The sequence below is a fragment of the Neomonachus schauinslandi genome, chromosome 1 (assembly GCF_002201575.2).
Source record: "Neomonachus schauinslandi chromosome 1, ASM220157v2, whole genome shotgun sequence".
Lineage (NCBI taxonomy): Eukaryota > Metazoa > Chordata > Mammalia > Carnivora > Phocidae > Neomonachus > Neomonachus schauinslandi.
The window spans coordinates 125,355,990-125,376,531 of NC_058403.1; positions in this window are offsets into that span (position 1 = coordinate 125,355,990).

A 20,542-nucleotide genomic window follows, 5' to 3' on the forward strand; every position below is an offset into this window, starting at 1 on the left:
GTTAATCAAGGAGGAAACAGGCATACACAGACCTAAGAGATTGAGCGGTCTCACGTTAGCCCCTGGGTTCATGAATTTTCTGAAGCAGGGTTTCCTGCCCTTTCAGCCTTACAAACTGCTGAAGAAGGATGGAATGTGAAGACTTATTCGAGTCAAAACAGTATAAAATCAAAGCTCTTAGCACATTCCATTCTTTCTAGAAAGCAGATACCTTAGTATATTTAATCACCCACTGACATCTTCTTTCTAAACTGACACATATTTCCTTTTCATGTTCGGTTGTTAAAGAGACAGATAAAACTGATAGTTTTTTTTTTTCCTTAAAAATTTATTCCCTTTCCTGCAAGTTGGTGCAGCCACTCTGGAAAACAGTATGGAGCTTCCTCAAAAAGTTGAAAATAGAGCTACCATACGGTCCAGCAATTGCACTACTGGGTATTTACCCCAAAGATACAAATGTAGGGATCCAAAGGGGTATGTGCACCCCGATGCTTATAGCAGCAATGTCCACAATAGCCAAACTGTGGAAAGAGCCAAGATGTCCATCGACAGATGAATGGATAAAGAAGAAGTGGTATGTATATACAACGGAATATTATGCAGCCATCAAAAGGAATGAGATCTTGCCATTTGCAACGATGTGGATGGAACTGGAGGGTATTATGCTAAGTGAAATAAGTCAATCAGAGAAAGACATGTATCATATGACCTCACTGATATGAGGAATTCTTTTTTTTTTTTTTTTTTTAAAGATTTTATTTATTTGACAGAGAGACACAGCGAGAGAGGGAACACAAGCAGGGGGAGTGGGAGAGGGAGAAGCAGGCTCCCCGCCGAGCAGGGAGCCCGACGCGGGGCTCGATCCCAGGACCCTGGGATCCTGACCTGAGCCGAAGGCAGACGCTTAACGACTGAGCCACCCAGGTGCCCCGATATGAGGAATTCTTAATCTCAGGAAACAAACGGAGGTTTGCTGGAGTGGTGGGGGTGGGAGGGATGGGGTGGCTGGGTGATGGACTTTGGGGAGGGTATGTGCTATGGTGAGCGCTGTGAATTGTGTAAGACTGTTGAATCACAGACCTGTACCTCTGAAACAAATAATACATTATATGGTAAAAAAAAAAAAAAAAGAGGAAGAAGATAGCAGGAGGGGAAGGATGAAGGGGGGGAATCGGAGGGGGAGACAAACCATGAGAGACGATGGACTTTGAGAAACAAACTGAGGGTTCTAGAGGGGAGGCGGGTAGGGGGATGGGTTAGCCTGGTGATGGGTATTAAAGAGGGCACGTACTGAATGGAGCACTGGGCATTATACGCAAACAATGAATCATGGAACACTACATCAAAAACTAATGATGTAATGTATGGTGATTAACATAACATAATAAAAAAAAATTTATTCCTTTTCCGGTGTAGGCACTGTGGGATGGTACAGAGTACAGATATTTGGAAGGAGGCTTTGCATTTTTTTTTTAAAAGTAAATTCTACTCTGAAGTTGGGACTTGAACTCATGACCCCAAGATCAAGAGTTGCATGCTGTACTGACTGAGCCAGTTAGGCGCCCGACAAACTGATAGTTTTTGGGTTCAAAATATTTGTATTAAGTGATGTCCCTGGGCGCCTGGGTGGCTCAGATGGTTAAGCGTCTGACCTCAGCTCAGGTCATGATCCCAGGGTCCTGGAATCGAGTCCCACATCGGGCTCCCGGCTCAGCGGGGAGCCTGCTTCTCCCTCTGCCTCTCTCTCTCTCTGTCTCTTATGAATAAATAAATAAAATCTTAAAAAAAAAAAGTGATGTCCCTATCCTGTCCCTATGCCCAGGACATTCATTAAAAAAAAAAAATTATTAAATGGTATTAGAGTGGGGTGCAAGGTTTCTCAGGTTGTAGGTCCCAACATATTGACAGGGTTCATGAATTCTGTTGGGCTGCAACTGGCATTTTAAAAAATGAAATAAAACCAAAAAAAGTAGAAAAGAAAATATCAATGTGAATGACATATAGTAAGTGTAAATGTGTTACACGAAACTTTTGATTCAGCTATATTTGTATGTGTCTGTGTGTGTGTGTGTGTATGTGTCTGGCATTGTGTTACAAAATTTATTCCTTATTGTGGGTCCCCATCACAAATGTTTGAAAACACTGCCACAGCAGTTATGAGTACAGGTTCTGGGGGCGCCTGGGTGGCTCAGTTGGTTAAGCATCTGCCTTTGGCTCAGCTCATGACCCCAGGGTCCTGGGATCGAGTCCCGCATCGGGCTCCCTGCTCTGCGGGGAGCCTGCTTCTCCCTCTCCCTCTCTCCCTCTCTGTCTCTTATGAATAAATAAATAAAATCTTTAAAAAAAAGAGAAGACAGGCTCTGGAGTGAGACAGCATGAATTCAAGTCCTGGTTCCATTATTTTCTAGATGTTTGATTATTTGGCAATTACTTAAAATCTCAGTGAAATGGGGATCATGACAGATTATAACCTCGAGCCAGTGCGTCCAGCAAGACCAGGAGGCATGTGGGCACAGTAACGAGGGCACATCATATTTTTAGAACCTCCACTAAGATGCTTTGATTTCTTTTAAAATTGGAAGAAGAAAAAAATGAACCTTCAAGGTTGAAGAAAAGTTTTTAATTTTTTTCTCTTACCATTAAGAAAAATGAATCTTGAGGGCCCCACAGAAATCTACGACAGTGGGAGGGGCCCTTCAAAGAAAAAGTGCCCAGGGCATGAAAGTCATAATGCAATTGTGAACTGACCTGGGGGCGGGGGTGACCAACTTGCCCCAGTTTGAAACTGACAGTCCTGCCTTTCAGGAGCCCCCTCAGCCCAGGGGAAGCAGGCCAGTCGGCCACCCTGCTGATAAGCTTGTCGTGAGGGTGAAGCTAGATGACTGTTGACAAAGCACGGCAGACACCTGGCACTTCTAACAAATGCTTTAACACGTGTGGGGCGCTGTGCTGGCCTTTGAGAATTTTCAGGAGAATCAGCTAGCCAGGGCAGCTGTCGAGAAGCAGTAGAACATAGTGGCTAAGTGTGAGCTCAGCAGTCAGGCAAGCTCGGTTCAAATCCCACCTCTGCCATTTTTCACCTTTGTGATTTGGGGTGAGTTTCTTAGTCTTTCTGGGTCTTAGATTCCTTATCTGTATGATGGATAGGATCGTACTTGTACCTACTTCCCTGGAAAGTTGGGAATATTAAATGAATTGGTGCTTTAAAAATACTTAGAACAGGGCACCTGAGTGGCTCAGTCATTAAGTGTCCAACTCTTGATTTTGGCTCAGGTCATGATCTCAGAGTCATGGGACTGAGCCCCGCACTGGGCTGTGTGCTCAGCGCGGAGTCTGCTTGAGATTCTCTCTCTCCCTCTCCCTCTGCCCCTCCCCCTACATGCACACATGCTCTCTCTAAATAATAAAAATCTTAAAAAAAATAAAAATACTTAAAGTCTCGCATATGATAAGCATTCAGTAAGTCTTAGCTATTGGAGTATATATCAATTATCAGTTTGAGTTGCTATAACAAATTAGTACAGATGAGGTGGCTTAAACAACTGAAATTTATTTTCTCACAGTTTTGGAGACTGGAAGTCCAAGATCAAGGTTTGCAGGGCTCAGCGTCTGGTTAGAGCTCTCCCTGGCTGGCAGATGGCTGCCTTCTCCCTGTGTCCTCACATGGTGGAGAGAGAGAGAGGAAGAGGAAGCTCTCTGGTGTCTTTTCTATACATCCTACTGACCAGAACTGAGTCATGTGCCCAACGTCAGATCACTCACTGGCAAAGGACAATGGGGTCTCCATGACTGGTTTAGTCTAATAGTGATTCCTCCAGCTATAGCTGGTCTTCTGTCGGCAAGTCGGAAGAGGAGAAAGGCTGGGGTAGGCTTCTGACGGTGTGCCATGTGGAGCTCACAGGCTACCTGGGAAGCCAGACAAAACACCAACACATAATACGAAGTGGAAAGGTGGTGCCTATGGTACAAACCACCAAAGATGACGTGGTGGGGGTACTTCAGGGATGTGGCAGGCATGTAAGTTGGGCAGAGAAGTAGAGCAGAGCAAAGGAACATCAGGTGGAACTATGAGGAAACAGCGAGCGCACAGGGGAGTCAGGGACCCACAAGAGTGTGCTGGAAAGGAGACTTCCGCAGGCAGGAGTGGATGATGAATGACAGGAAGCAAGGCAGGAGAAGTGGAGTGAGCCCAGACCAGGGAGGCCTTGAATGCTGGGTGAGGGAGCTCGGACTTGGTCCTGAGGGCAGCTGGGAGCCTTTGATCATTTGTAGCAGGGGAGTGGCTGACGAGCTGAGCATCCAGAGAAAGCCCTGTTCCTCAGTCTGGACTATGCACCTTCCAGGGGCTACATGGTGGTGTGGTTGGGGGTTTTGAGGCCACAGGGGAAATGGGTGCATCTTCATCTATGCGACTGAGTGGTTAAGGGAAAAAATGTTAAGAAATGTAACCAGCAGGCGACTTAAATGGGAACAATGTTTCCAAATCTTTTTTTTTTTTTTTTTAAGATTTTATTTATTCGACAGAGAGAGAGAAGCACAAGCAGGGGGAGGGGCAGGCAAAGGGAGAGGGAGAAGCGGGCCAGGGAGCCCGATGCGGGGCTTGATCCCAAGACCCTGGGACCATGACCCGAGCTGAAGGCAGACACTTAGCCGACTGAGCCACCCAGGAGCCCCTCCAAATCTTTTTTTCTGTATGGTTTCAGGTTAGAGTTAGCCAAAAGAGGAACCTGCATAAAATTCGGGAGCCTGAAGAGAAGACGTAGCCATGACTTTAGACTGTCATCATGGTTAAATGAAGTGACAGACGGAGAGGTGCCAGCAGGTTCCAGCTTGTCCCGGCCCTCCCATACTCCGAGACCAGCTCATCTATCCCAGTGCTGACCTTGAGGACCAACAGCAGCCCCAGGCTCATCAGCAGTGCTTGCTGTGGGCCTCCCCCAGCCAACACAGGCAACAGCTCCTTATAGATTTCTCTATCAGCTTCCCCTTTGCATCCCACTTTGGCAGCAAACCTACTTCTCAAGTGACTGTCTAATCTCACTCCTCCTTTCCAACCTGCCCTTCCCAGCTCCTCCCATCACTGTGTAAGGTCTAATTCCGAATCCCTTATCCCTGAGCTCATTGTTGCTTCTCAGACTGAACCTGGATGATATACATCATTTCCTTTGGATGCTGCCCTCAGCCCGGAGGAAAGGGAGGTTTCCGTAGGAAATAAAAAGAGAAAGTCATCTTAAAGCTGTGGCAGTATTTGAGGAGGTGAGCCTGCGTGGGGCATAGTGGGCAGTTGTAAGCCGCGAGGGCAGTGAGCACCCACACGGGGCAGGGGATGGGGGGATCTAGCGGCCATGGAGAGGAGCCTGTCAAAGGCAAAATGGTTTCTGCTTCCTGCTTTCACCAGGACCTGCCTCTGATGACAGCTTACTCGTTCTGTTCTGGCTGCCAACATGGCTTGTTGAACAATGGCTCATAACAGATGATGCTTTCCTCCCCAAGAGAGAAAGAGAATCAGAGAAAATGTACAAAGGCAGGAGCAGTGGAAAATAGAACACTAAGGAAGTCGCACAATAGATTCATGAATCCAGACAGAAATTTTAGGAGTTCCTTTTGTGGCACTGACTTTAAAAAACATCTTGCTTGGGCGCCTGGGTGGCTCAGTCAGTTGAGCGACTGCCTTCGGCTCGGGTCATGATCCTGGAGTCCCGGGACCGAGGCCCGCGTCGGGCTCCCTGCTTCTCCCTCTGACCCTCCCCCCCTCATGCTCTCTCTCTCTCTATCTCATTCTCTCTCTCAAATAAATAAATAAAATCTTTAAAAAAAACAAAAACAAAACCAAAAAAAAACAACATCTTGCTTTGTTGTCTTCATATCTGGGGTCATAGAAGAAATAGTTATAAGTAGATCTGTCCTTGTTTTTTTATTAAAACTATTACTGAGAATATTGTCTATTCCATTGTTCGTGGTCTTACATGTACAGATCCATGTAAAAACTGTCCTTTCAGGGTTCAAAAATGGGAAGAAATTTTGAGTCTTCCAATGGTCTGGAAAACATTTATAAGGCAAGGAAAATATGACACCTATTTTATTTTCCTTTTTTTCCCTGGCTACCAGGAAACTCAGAGATACGTATTCTGCTTGAATACAGAAGTGTTCTTTAATCCGAGTTGGTACTATCATTCTGTACCTGGTTCCTCTGAGAATCTGCAATGCCCTTTGAGAAGTTTCTTTGTGGATGCTTGAGGCAATTTTGTTTTTATTGAATTTGTTAAAGGTCCTCCCTCTTGCCTTCTCCTGGGGTTTGGGAGACAACCTAGAGAGGAAATACTTTAGTTCTGATACTTGACATCATTCCTTTTCATTCCACCCAAGAAACTAACATGATTCTTGACTGAGAGGAAGACAAGGGAGAAGATGGAGGCCATATTTCCAGTTTGGACATAAATGAAATCATCCTTGTGCATGGATTATAACCATGCATATGGTTATTTTTATCCTGAAATACAACTAAGATATAGAACACCTTTAGGATTGCTCATTTGTGTGGAACTATCAGAAAAACCTTGGTGGTTTGCTTCTAAACAGTAAAGAGTTTCCAGAGTCATATGATGAATGTTTTTGTAGGTGACTATAGAGACCATGGCTTGTACTATTGGTTCCTCAGCTTTTTCATTTTTAGGTAATGATCCAGTTACTCAAAAAACATACAAACACAAAAATAGTTTTCCAATAGAATCATATATAGGTGATCATATTCTTTGCTAACTTTTTGAAAATGTAGTTATACAATTTGTAATTAAAAATTACCTTTATAGGGGCACTTGGGTGGCTCAGTTGGTTAAGCGTCTGCCTTCGGCTCAGGTCATGATCCCAGAGTCCTGGGATCAAGCCCTGCATCGGGCTCCCTGCTCAGTGGGGAGCCTGCTTCTCCCTCTCCCTCTGCTACTCCCCCTTCAAGAACACAAGAACACACTTTCTCTTTCGGTCAAATAAATAAACATAACCTTTAAAAAAAATTACCTTTATAAAGAAAAGTTTGTTATGACAACAAACTGAATTCCCATTTGTAAGGTTGAAGTCCATACATTTAATCAGGCAATTCTATCTTCAGGCTACAGAAAAGTGGATTAAAATCAACATGGGTAATTTAATCTGAAGCTCTGAAGGGAATTCAAACTGGTTCCAGATAATGGGAAAATAATAAATGTCCAGGAAAATTCAATCTCACTTCATTAGAGAGATGAAGGACGTGGGCAGCGCAGTTCGGTTTCACCATCAGGGAAATGACGAGATGTAATGTAAACACACCTTTGCAAACCCAAACACACAGCCATATAGCTTGGGCACGCAAAAGCGCAGCGCACACACAACGTGAGCACCATGAGAGCAAGTTCTTCTGCTTTGCGGTATCGCCAAAGAACACCCTCTTGCAGTGGTAGGTATTCAAATATATGTCGAACAAATAATTTAAAAATAAATGATCTAGAAAGATACCAGTAGAGAAGAAAACACCACTCTCAAGGGGCTTATTCTCCATGTTTTGCACTCTAAGAACATATAGAATATTAATTAAATATAATAAGACCTATGAGATGATAAGCCAAGACAGCAAAATGGGTTGAAGAGGAGCCTGCAGAACTAAAGAAAAGTTAATGTTATTAGATATGTAATAAACTCTATATGGTTATGAACAGACATGACCGGCAGCTAAACTTTGGTGGAGAGGCTGGAGATAATGTAGAGAAAAGAGAGAAAAAGACTTGAAAACTAGAGAGACAATGACAGACATACAGGAGAGCAAAGACAATCCTATGATGGCTTTGAAGCAGAGACTCTTAACACATGCACAGAAAGAACACTCAGAGACAGAATCCAAAAACGTTGCCTGGAGGTGAAAGAAGAATAGAATTTTCAGGCAAAAAGCGCACATCACATACTTGGAAAAACTGATTAAACGTGATGGCAGTCAAAGCATATCTACGTTCTGATTTATTTAACAACTTGAAAAATGCAGAGAGACTATTCAGGTGTCCAGGAAGAAGCAGGAGAGGTGAAGAGTTAGGCCAGCCCCCAACTTACTCTCAGCGACAGTCAAAGCCAAGAGACCATGAAGCCATGTCTGCCAAGTGCTGAGGGAGACCAAGTGTGACCCAGGAACATTGTCCTTAGTCAAGTTCTTAGTAAAATATAACAGAGACTGTTAGACATGGTCAAACATGAGAGAAGTCAGGAAGTGAAGCATGCCTTAGCCATCCGCCCTTCTTGGAAAACTCCTTAAAGGTAAATCCATTTAACCGAGAGATTAAACAAAATAAAGAACTCAGGAACAACAACGCTGTGGTAAACGTACTCAGAGTTCATTTAAATATGGGGAGACTAAGACTGAATAGTAAAAGGAATTACAGTTGCAGAAAGGAAGGGGAATACTAGAAACCTCAATAAAGTGAAAATGATGTGAGCAAAAAAAACGTATTAAGAGGGAAAGAAGAGAAAGAAAAAAAGTGTAGCTGTGCTAATAATTACATGTGTTCTAGTACAGGGACAATGGATATTAGATAAAACAAACATGTATTTAAAAGTGACACATAATATTCCAACTTCTCAACAGTTTTCACTGTATTTATTTATTTATTTATTTATTTAACCCTGGACCCCAAAGAATCCTATAGCAACTAATATTTCTTTTTTTTTTTTTTTTTAAGATTTTTATTTATTTATTTGACAGAGAGAGAGATAGCGAGAGCAGGAACACAAGCAGGGGGAGTGGGAGAGGGAGAGGCAGGCTTCCCGCTGAGCAGGGAGCCCAATGCGGGGCTCGATCCCAGGACCCTGGGATCGTGACCTGAGCCGAAGGCAGATGCCCAACGACTGAGCCACCCAGGTGCCCGCAACTAATATTTCTTAAGGTGAAAAAGGATATATCAAAAATTCAGTATTTCTTTCAACATTTTTTTCTTATGTTAAATTCAGGTGGAATTAAACTAAAACTCTCAGTTTTGTTTTTGTTTTTGTTCCTTTTCAAAAAAGCAGCTTGTGTAGCTTGAGCCTAATCACATATAATTTGTTCCGGGTGCTAGTCTTGAATAGATCTCTCTCTCTCTCTTTTTTTAAGTAGGCTTTGGAGCCAACTCAGGGCTTGAACTCATGACCCTGAGATGGAGAGTTAGCCCCTTAACTGACTGAGCTACCCAGGTGTGCCCCCCCAATTTTTTTTTTAGTGGATCTCTTTTGATCAATACTCTGTACTGACTGTGGGCATAGACAGAGGGCTGGAAAAATGACCACTAGACTCGAGCACAGGGTAATTCTGCAGGGTGAGATTTTAAATGATTTATTGTTTCTTATTTGACTTTCTGGTGTGGCTTAAGATTTCTGTAATGTGCAGGATTTTAGATATTTATTTTTAAATAATTGTGAACTTACAGAAAAGTAGCAAGACTACTACAAAGAATTTCCATATTCTCTTTATCTAGATTTCACAAATACTAGTATCTACCACATCTGTTTTATCATTCTGTGTGTGCATGCGTGTGTGTGTGTGTATTTCTTTTTTTCTCCTGAGCCATTTGGAAGTAGGTTATAGACAGGATGCTCTCTTTACTTTTATTCAGGTGTAAAAGCAAGCATATTCTTCCATAACTATAGTGTAATGATCAAAATTAGAGAGTAAACATTGATGCAGTACTGTTATCTAGCCCACAGACCTTATTCAAATTTTGTAAATTGTCCCAAATATGTCCTTTATAGAAAAAGAAAAATTTTGGCTCAGGATACAATCCAGGTGCCTGAGCCCAAGGCAGACGCTTAACCATCTGAGCCACCCAGGTGCCCCTGCAGCAGCCACTTCTAATGTTATTGGGTGTGTTCGTCATAAGGCCCAAGGGCAGGGCAGCTTGTATTACCTCCTGAACCTGGGCAGATCCCTCTCTTGCTGTAGCCCCTCCAGGAGTCCATCCTGATATAAACCCACAAACAAATAGGGGAGAAAGGAAATCTCTTTCTTATAGGACAAAGCCAACTGAAAATGTAGAAGTGATGGAATTGAGAAATCACCATTTGGCAAGAATCATCAATTGATACCAAAACTAAAACCAGTGGGAGAAAGTTTGAGGAGTAACAGATGATTTACATAGTCTCAAAGTTATCTTCCCATGAGATACTTATCAATGACAAAGGGGAAAACGGTAAGTGCAGTAGAAAGGCTGGACACGCACCACCTTGACTGAGTGATGAAAGTTAACATCACCAGGGCACCTGGGTGGTTCAGTTGGTTAAGCGTCTGCCTTCGGCTCAGGTCATGATCCCAGGGTCCTGGGATGGAGTCCCACATCGGGGTCCCTGCTCAGTGGGGAGTCTGCTTCTCCCTCTCCCTTTGCTGCTCCCCCTGCTTGTGCTCTCTCTCTCAAATAAATAAAATCTTAAAAAAAAAAAAAAGAAAGGAAGTTAACATCACCAATCATGGGACATATTAATATGATGTTCCTCTTCATCAGTTTTATGGTATTCTGACCTAAAGTATTCAACCTGAATTTAATCTTGAGGAAATATCAGGCAAACCCAAACAGAGGGATATTCTGTTTGTGTGTGAATTGTGTCCGCCCCAAAGATACGTTGAAATCCTAATCCCTCAGAATGTGACCTTATTTGGAAATGGGGTCACTGCAGATGTAAGTAGTTAAGATGAGGAGAAAAAACACAATAAGAAGAGGAAAAACAGGGGCATAGACATGTGAGGGGAGAATGTCCGTGACTAAGGAGGCAGAGAGTGAAGGGCTGCATCTGCAAGCCAAGGAGCACAAAGCACTGGTGGCCACCACCAGAAGTTGGGCGTGAGCAAGGAAGGATCCTTCCCCATGAGCTTTAGAGGGTGCAAAGCCCTGGTGACACCTTGATTTTGAACTTCTAGACTCCAGAACTGTGGGATAATACATATGGTTGTTTAAGCCACCCAGTTTGTAGTAATTTATTACAATAGTCTTTTTTTTTTTTTTAAAGATTTTATTTATTTATTTGAGAGAGAGAGAATGAGAGAGAGCGCATGAGAGGGGGGAGGGTCAGAGGGAGAAGCAGACCCCCTGCTGAGCAGAGAGCCCGATGCGGGACTCGATCCCGGGACTCCAGGATCATGACCTGAGCCGAAGGCAGTCGCTTAACCAACTGAGCCACCCAGGCGCCCAATTTATTACAATAGTCTTAGGAAATGAATACATCCGTGCTTGTCAAAAGGTCAATGTCATGAAACACAGATGAAAAGACTGAGGACTTTTCCAGATTCAAGGAAATTAAAGAGATGCGACTACTCAGCATAACCCATGATATGGGATTTTCTGTTGTCCTAAAGGACATTATTGAAACCACTGATCAAATCTGAATAAGGTCTTTAGAGTGGATGATAGTATTGTTAATTTCTTGATTTTGATAGTGGTACTGTAGTTATTTAAGAGAAGTTCCTTTTTTTAAAGACATATTCATTAATTAATGATAATAGGGATAAAGAAACATCATGCCTGCAACTGACTTTCAAATGGTTTAGAAATTCCATCAAATTATTTTGGGGGTATTGACAAACTGATTCTAAAATTTAAGGCAAAAGACCCAGAATAGGCAACACAATACTGAAGAAGCAGAACAAAGTGAGAGGATTGACACTACACGACTTTAAGATTTACTATAAAGCTACAGAAATTAAGACAGTGTGGTTTGTGAAAGAATAGACTGACAGGTCAGGGGAGCACCATAGAGAGCCCAGAAACAGGCCCATGCAAATAGAGTCGACTGATCTTTGGCAAAGGAGCGAAGGCAATACAACAGAGGAATGAATGGTGTTGGAATAAGTGGACTTCCACATGGGAACGAAATGAATCTAGACACAGACCTCACACTCTTCACAAAAAGTAACTCAAAATGCATCATAGACCTAAAGGTAACATGCAAAATTATAAAATGCCTAGAAGAAAACATAGGAAAAAATCTTGGGTTTGGTGATGAGTTTTTTAGGTACAATATTAAAAGCATGATCAATGAAAGAAAAATTTAAGTTGGACTTTATTAAAATAAAAAAACCTCTGCCCTGCAAAACACACTGTTAAGAGAATGAAAGGATAAGTCATACATTCGGAGAAAATGTATGTAAGTCACATGTATAGTAAAGGACTTTTATCCACAATATAGAAATAACTTTTTTTTTTTTCCGCAGAGAGAGTGCGAGCTGGGGGAAAGGCAGAGGGAGAGAAAAAGAGAGAGAGAAAGAGAGAATCTTAAGCAGACTCCATGCTCAGTGCAGAGCCCAACGCAGGGCTTGATCTCATGACCCTGAGATCATGACCTGAGCTGAAACCAAGAGTTGAATGTTTAACCGACTGAGCCACCCAGGCACCCCTAGAAAGAACTCTTAAAACTCATCAATAAGAAAACCATCCAATTAAAAAAGGGGCAAAGTATCTGGGCAGACACCTCATTGATGAATGTGCTCAACATCATATATTACTAGGGTATCACAAATTCAAGCAACAATGATGTACTGCTACATTAGAAGGGTTAAAATCCCCAAAACTGATAATAGCAAACACTGAAAGGATGTGGAGCGGTAGGAACTCTCATTCATTGTTGGCTGGGAATGTGAATGGCACTTTGCATTGCTACTTCCACCTCAGAAGACAGTTTGGCAATTTCCTACAAAGTTAAACACAGTGTTACCATATGATCCAGCAATCACACTCCTAAGTATTTACTTAAATAAGTCGAAAACTTATGTCCACACAAAACCTGCACACAGATGTCTATAGCAGCTTTATTCATAATTGCCCCAAACGGAAAGCAACCCAAAATGCCCTTCAACAGGTGAATGAACAAACAAATTGGTGTATCATTTTCATCTGTACAATGCGGTGTTATTTTAACAATATAAAGAAATGAGCTGTCAAACCACAAAAAGACATACAGGAACTTTGAAAGAAGGCAATCTGAGAAGGCTACATACCACATGTTTTCAATTATATGGCATTCTGGAAAAAGCAAACTGTAAAGACAGTAAAAAGATCAGTCGTTGCCAGGGGCTCAGATAAGGGGGAAAGGATTAATAGAGGATTTTTAGGGCAGTGCAACTATTCCAGTGACACTCTAATGGTGGATACATGACATTATGCATTTATCAAGACCCATAGAATGTACAACACAAAGAGTGAACCCTAATGTGAATTATGGACTTTAATTAATAACGTGTCAATATTGGTTCTCTAATTGTAACAAATGTACCGCAGTAATGTAAGAAGTTAATAATAGGGAAAAATGTGTGGGACAGAGAGAATATGGGAACTCCTTGTACAATCCGCTCAATTTTTCTGTAAACCTAAAACCATTTAAAAAAATAAAGTCTACAAGGCACCTGGTTGGCTCAGCCAGTTAATCATCTGCCTTCAGCTCAGGTCATAATCTCAGGGTCCTGGGATCAAGCCCCGCACTGGGCTCCCTGCTCAGCGGGAAGCCTGCTTCTACCTCTCCCTCTGCTATTCCCCCTGCTTGTGCTCTTTTGCTCTCTCTCTTAAATAAATAAATAAAATATTTTAAAAAATGAAGTCTATCAATTAGAAATTATTACTCAATTTAATGAATTTTAAATAGTAAATTTTTAAGTTTTTGTCTCAATGTTTGCCAGTCAAAATTTCTAAAGCTAAGTATACAAGACATTTGTTTTATTTTTTATTTATAAAAGTAAATAATTTTTTTATTTCAAGATTTTATTTAAATTCTAGTTAGTTAATATATACGGTAAAATTGCCTCCAGCAACGTGTCTAGTAAGAAGTTGCTGTGGCCAAGGTCAAAGAGGATGCTGCCTGTGTTCTCCTCTAGGATTTTGATGGTTTCCTGTCTCACATTTAGGTCTTTCATCCATTTTGAATTTATTTTTGTGTATGGTGTAAGAAAGTGGTCCAGTTTCATTCTTCTGCATGTGGCTGTCCAGTTTTCTCAACACCATTTGTTGAAGAGACTGTCTTTTTCCCATTGGATATTCTTTCCCGCTTTGTTGAAGATTAGTTGACCATAGAGTGGTGGGTCCATTTCTGGGTTTTCTATTCTGTTCCACTGATCTATGTGTCTGTTTCTGTGCCAGTACCATACTGTCTTGATGACTATAGCTTTGTAATCTAGCTTAACACCTGGAATCATGATGCCTCCAGCTTTTTTTTTTTTTTTTCTTTTTCTTTTTCAAGGTTGCTTTGGCTATTTGGCATCTTTTGTGGCTCCATGCAAATTTTAGGATTGTTTGTTCTAGCTCTGTAAAAACTGCTGGTGGTATTTTGATAGGAATTGCATTAAATGCATAGATTGCTTTGGGTAGTATGGACATTTTAACATTTTGTTCTTCCAATCCATGAGCATGGAACATTTTTCCATTTCTTTGTGTCTTCCTCAATTTCTTTCATGAGTATTCTATAGCTTTCTGAGTACAGATCCTTTGCCTCTTTGGTTAGGTTTATTCTGAGGTATCTTATGGTTTTGGGTGCAATTGTAAATGGGATGGATTCGTTGATTTCTTTTTTGGCTGCTTCATTATTGGTGTATAGAAATGCAACAGATTTCTGTATATTGATTTTGTATCCTGCAACTTTGCTGAATTTGTGTATCAGTTCTAGTAATTTTTTGGTGGAGTCTTTTGGGTTTTCTACATAGAGTATAATGTCATCTGCGAATAGTGAAAATCTGACTTCTTCCTTGCTGATTTGGATGCCTTTTATTTCTTTTTGTTGTCTGACTGCTGAGGCTAGGACTTCCAGTACTATGTTAAATAGTAATGGTGAGAGTGGATATTCCTGTCTTGTTCCTGACCATAGAGGAAAACCTCTCAGCCTTTCCCCATTGAAGATGAAATTAGCTATGGGTCTTTCATGGATGGCCTTTATGATGCTGAGGTGTGTTTCATCTATGCCTACTTTGTTGGGGGTTTTTACCAAGAATGGATGCTGTATTTTGTCAAATGCTTTTTCTGCATCTATTGAGAGGATCATATGGTTCTTGTCCTTTCCTTTATTAGTGTGGTGTATCACGTTCGTTGATTTGCAAATATTGAACCATCCCTGCAGCCCAGGAATGAATCCCACTTGAACGTGGTGAATAATTCTTTTAATATACTGTTGGACTCAATTTGCTAGTATCTTGTTGAGAATTTTTGCATCCATGTTCAACAGGGATGTTGACCTGTAATTTTCCTTTTTAGTGGGGTCTTTGTCTGGTTTTGAAATAAAGGTAGGAGCACCTGGGTGGCTCAGTCGGTTAAGCGTCTGCCTTCGGCTCAGGTCATGATCCCAGAGTCCAGCTCCACATCAGGCTCCCTGCTCAGCGGAGAGTCTGCTTTCCCTCTCCCCCTGCTCATGTGCTCGTGCTCTTTCTCTCTCTCTCTCTCAAATAAATAAATAAAATCTTTTTAAAAAGATGCAATAAAGGTAATGCTGGCTTCATAGAATGAATTTGTAAGTTTTCCTATCATTTCGCTTTTTTGGAACAGTTTGAGAAGAAAGTATATTGCAATCCAGGCCTACCGCAAGAAACAAGAAAAGTCTCAGATACACAACCTGACTTTACACCTAAGGGAGCTAGAAAACAAACATCAAATAAAGCCTAAAGCCAGCAGAAGAAGGGAAATAATAAAGAATAAAGGTCAGAAATGAATGATATAGAAACAAACAAAAATGGTTCTCCATTCCCTCACTTTCAATCTACAGTTGTCTTTAGGTCTAAAATGAGTCTCCTGTAAGTAGCATATAGATTGGCCTTGTTTAATTTTCTTACCCATTTTGATACCCTGTCTTTTGATGGGAGCATTTAGTCCATTTACATTCAGAGTATTACTGATAGCTATGAATTTTGTTCCATTGTGTTGTTACCTGTAAAGTTGTTTTTTCTGGTGATATTCTGGTGTAGTTCCTTTCCAGTCTTTGTTGCTTGGTCTTTTTTTCCCCACTTAAGGTGTCCCCTTTAATATTTCTTGCAGGTCTGGTTTAGTGGTCATGAACTCCTTTAGTTTCTGTTTGTCTGGGAAACTCTTTATCTCTCCTTCTATTCTGAATGACAGCCTTGCTAGATAAAGTATTCTTGGTTGCATATTTCCCCCTTTCAACACGTTGAATATATCATGCCACTCTCTTCTGGCCTGTCAAGTTTCTGTGGACAGATCTGCTGCAAACCTGATCTGTCTTCACCACTTGTAGGTTAAGGGCATTTTTTTCCCTTGCTGTTTTCAGGATTCCTTCCTTGTCTGCATATTTTGTGAATTTGACTATGATACATCTTGGTGATGGTGAGCTTTTGTTGAATTTAATAGGACTTCTCTGTGCCTCTTGGATTTTGATGTCTGTTTTCTTCCCTAGATTAGGGAAGTTTTCAGCTATAATTTGCTCAAATAAATCTTCTGTCCCTTTTTCTCTCTCTTCTATTCTGGGACTCCTATGATATGAATGTAATTACACTTTATGTAGTCACTGAGTTCCCCAAGTCTACATTTGTGATCTGATACCTTTCTTTCCCTCTTCTTTTCAGCTTCACTATTTTTGATAATTTTATCTTCTAGATCACTGATTTGTTCCTCTGCTTTATTAATTCTCATTGTCATGGCATCCATTCGGGTTTGTATCTCAATTATAGCATTTTTAATTCTGGCCTTACTAGTTTTTAGTTCTTTTATCTCCGTAGTAAGGGATTCTCTAGTGTCTTCTATCCTTTTTTCAAGCCCAGCTAATATCCTTATAGTTTTTGTTTTAAATTCTGGTTCAGGCATCTTACTTATATCTGTATTGATTAAATACCTGACTGTTAACTCCTTCCTGTTCTTTCTTTAGGGGTGAATTCCTCCATTTTATCATTTTGTCTAGGTCACTGTTTTTTTGTGTGATTGTTGGAAAGCCTGTTGTATTCCTGCTCCTGAAAGTAATGGCTATATTAAGAAGAGGTCCAAAAAAAAAAAAAAAAAAGAAAGAAAAGAAAAGAAGAGGATCTAGATCCTATTTCCTCTAGTGCTGAAGCTTTGCAGCACTCTGACTTGGTGTGAGCGAGGGGTTTGTGCTGGTCTTCTGGGGGAGGGGCCTGCTGCGCTGATTCTCGGGGGGACTTGCCCTATTGGAAATGTGCCTGTAGGGTGCCAAGGGGTGGAGCTCGGTTTAAGCAGCTCTGGTCTCCACTGGGGAGTGCTGTGTGGCTCACTGAAGTCTGTCAGTGTTAACGGGCTGGGGTCGGGGGGAGTGGCGTTGCTCCGCTCTCTCACCCCAGAGGGCAAAGTTCCTGCCACCACTCTTCAGGAAGCCTTCACAGAAGAGTCAACAGTCACCCTTCTTGTGTCCCCAGCTTCCGTCAGATACCTGCCTTCATCCTGTCTGAGCCATCTATTTGCCAGGTGGCACAGTACTCCTGTGTTTTATCTCAGGCACACAGCTGGGTTTCAAAACCCCAAATTTTACGAACCTGGCCTGGTGTGGACCCATTCTGATCCTCTGGGGGAGGATCTTGCCTCGCTTTTGCTGTTTGCCACTCTGTCCCAGAAAAGCAGTCACACTACTGGGCAGCATTTCAGAGTTTATAATAAAGCACAGCATAAAGCTGGTACTAAGGTTTGCTGCCCTGTGCTGGTGTCCCTGTTCCTGTGCTTGGGAACAGGGTAGCATGTTGGAGCCACCAGTTCTTTAGTCCCCCAAGAGGCCATGCCACTCCAAGAAGGGGCACTGTCTCTCCTCATATAACCCAGGGGGTGCTCAGAGCATGCTGTCTGCTCCTGGGCCTCCGCCCTCCTTCCCCACAGGAGCACTGCTATGCCCACCAGGCATGACCCTGGTGTTGGCGTGGACTTTAAAACTTCAGACTTTGGGCTCTGCTGCTTGTAAAAACCTTGCGATAATCAGCTGCTCTAGTTTTCCCAGTCAGTGCTTTTGGGGAAATGTTTCTCTTGTGTAATCCCCTGCACACCACTTTCTCTGTTTCTCTCTCTCTCTCTATCTCTCCTCTCTCTGAGATCAAGGCTCCCTCCCCTCCACAGCACCTGTGATTCTTTTCTCCTTGGAATCACATTTCTGCACCTTCTACCTTCTGTGATGTGGCTTCTTTTCTCTCTCTAGTTCTGCAATTTGTTCTCTCAACATACAGATCAATTTCTTGGGTGTTTGGAATGACTTGATATTTATCTAGCTGTGTTTGGGGGATGAGGCAAGCCTAGGGTCCCCCTACCGCTCTGCCATCTTAACTCCTCCCCCAAGTATACAAGACATTTAAATGCTTTAACTTTAAAATAATTTTTCGTAAGTTTGTAGCATTTATACTTTTTTTTTTTAAAGATTTTATTTATTTATTTGAGAGAGAGAGAGAATGAGAGTCAGAGAGCACGAGAGGGAAGAGGGTCAGAGGGAGAAGCAGACCCCCAGCTGAGCAGGGAGCCCGATGTGGGACTCGATCCCGGGACTCCAGGATCATGACCTGAGCCGAAGGCAGTCACTCAAACAACTGAGCCACCCAGGCGCCCAGCATTTATACTTCTGAAGTTAATAAAGTTTAAATCTGCATTAAGAATCTTTCTACCTAGAATGTTAATATTTGTGAAAGCTGAGTGATTTGGAATTATATGGTAATTCCTTAACTATTCTTTCAACTCTTCTATATCTGAAATTATGTCAAAAGAAAAAGAAAAAAGAAAAAGAAAAACAAAACAAAACCCAAACCCAAAACCTTGTAGTCTTCTGAGTTACTGAGTTAATAGTTCACAGCCCAGGTTGATTTGTGTTGCTTCTGAAAAATCAAGCTTTGTTCCTCTTTCCTCATGGTGGCTGGTGTAAGTTACAACATGCACTACTCACTTTAGAAGATCTATCCCAACAAACCCTAGAGGCTTTACCTGTGTGGCAGTCTTCTGAATGTTGTCAGGGCTTATTTCCCATCCTCTGGCAAGCAGGTGCCTTACTAAGGCACCTACTTGCTAGCCAGCTCCCTCAGGCCCACCAGGTCCAATTAGTACGATGAAAATATGAAATGGATCAGCTTGGCCTTCTGGGGGCCAGACGCAGGGGAGCTGACATAGCCCGAGGCAGTCCGGTAAAGGTGTACTGTCATCCCTGCCAGGAGGGGCAGAAGAGGACAGGGAAAGCACTGGCTAGGTCAGTAGTATAGCAGGGCCAGAGCTGTGTTGATTTGCTCCAGTAAAAATACCACCTCTGCAACCTCGCTGTGATTCACCTCACCGCTTGATTACTTTGTGATAATCTGCACGTATTCTCCGTGACCCAGCTGACTCGTGCACTCACTAAATAGGTAAGCTAACCGTGGATATGGTAGCGATCGCCACCCTGCATCTTCAGGTCTTTGGTGGTGGCACTAAGCTCTCAGGAGAGCAGGGAAAAACATTTATAGGAGGCTGGCACACTGTAGGAGCTTGATAAATGGTAGCCGTCCCATCATCATCACCATCATCATCACGGTGTTGTTGTCATTATTGTTTCAGCCAGACCAGGGGCAAAACTTACATTACCATTTCCCTTTGTAAAGTACCAAATTTCTTTGATCACCGATCCTAAAAGCACATTGTTTCATGCTTGAACATCTCTGAAATTAGGGTATGAAAACAGTTGATGGTATGTTTTGCTGTCCAGTAGGATTAAGATTGGGTCTGTTCACAGAGAATTTCTTTTTGCTTCTGCCAGTTTCTTGGAAGCAGAGATAGTTTACCTGAAGCCAGTGAAACTAAAGCTTCAGCGTCCCTCCTTTGTGCGTCTCTTCTGAAGCCCTGCAAGGGGTCCTAGTCACAACTTCATATGATCATATGTTTTTGTAAAATTTGCAAGAATAAGTTATTTTGTATTCATTTTCTTAAAGATGGCCCCAAATTATATAAGCTTTGGGCTCTGCCCTGCCAGGGAACTCAATAATGTGAGACCACTTTAGGTGAAATTCTCTGAGGTTTTTGAACTGCGCGAGTAGTCCCACAGCCTGCATGAGAACCAACTTGTGGTTCAAATGGTTAGGGAAGAACTTTCCCTCTCTCCCCCCAGTGGCAAAGTTGAAACATGCAACTTCCCTTGCTACCCTACTCTGCATGTTCCTTTCCTGCTATCTCTTTTCTGTAAATTTCTCATTTACTCCTCTACTAAGGCCTTTAGTGTCTCAGCTGAATCTGGGGTCTCCTAGTAGATTTCCATTTGAAGTGGTTTTATTTCCTAGTGTTACATCCAGTGATGGTACATCTTATAATCAGTGATGCCTTAAGTTTCATGCACATAGTATATAATGGGGCCCTCGGGCTGGGACCAGCTGAGACAAGTAGGCTAGCCCATGGAGTTGGACCACACTACCCTCTGGATGTCCCTCTTATACTCTGGGGAGACTAGCCCACAGTTACTACTGATAATTCAGGAGTTGCTTAAAACTTAGGAGATATTTAGGAACTTTGAAACAGATGCCTGGTCACATGCCCAGCTGGCATGGGGCTGAGGACAGAACACAAATTCAGTCCAAATATGGAGTTCATATATGTCTGAGGGACTGAAATGGTTGGGGGTGAGTCCTGATGAAGCTGGATTG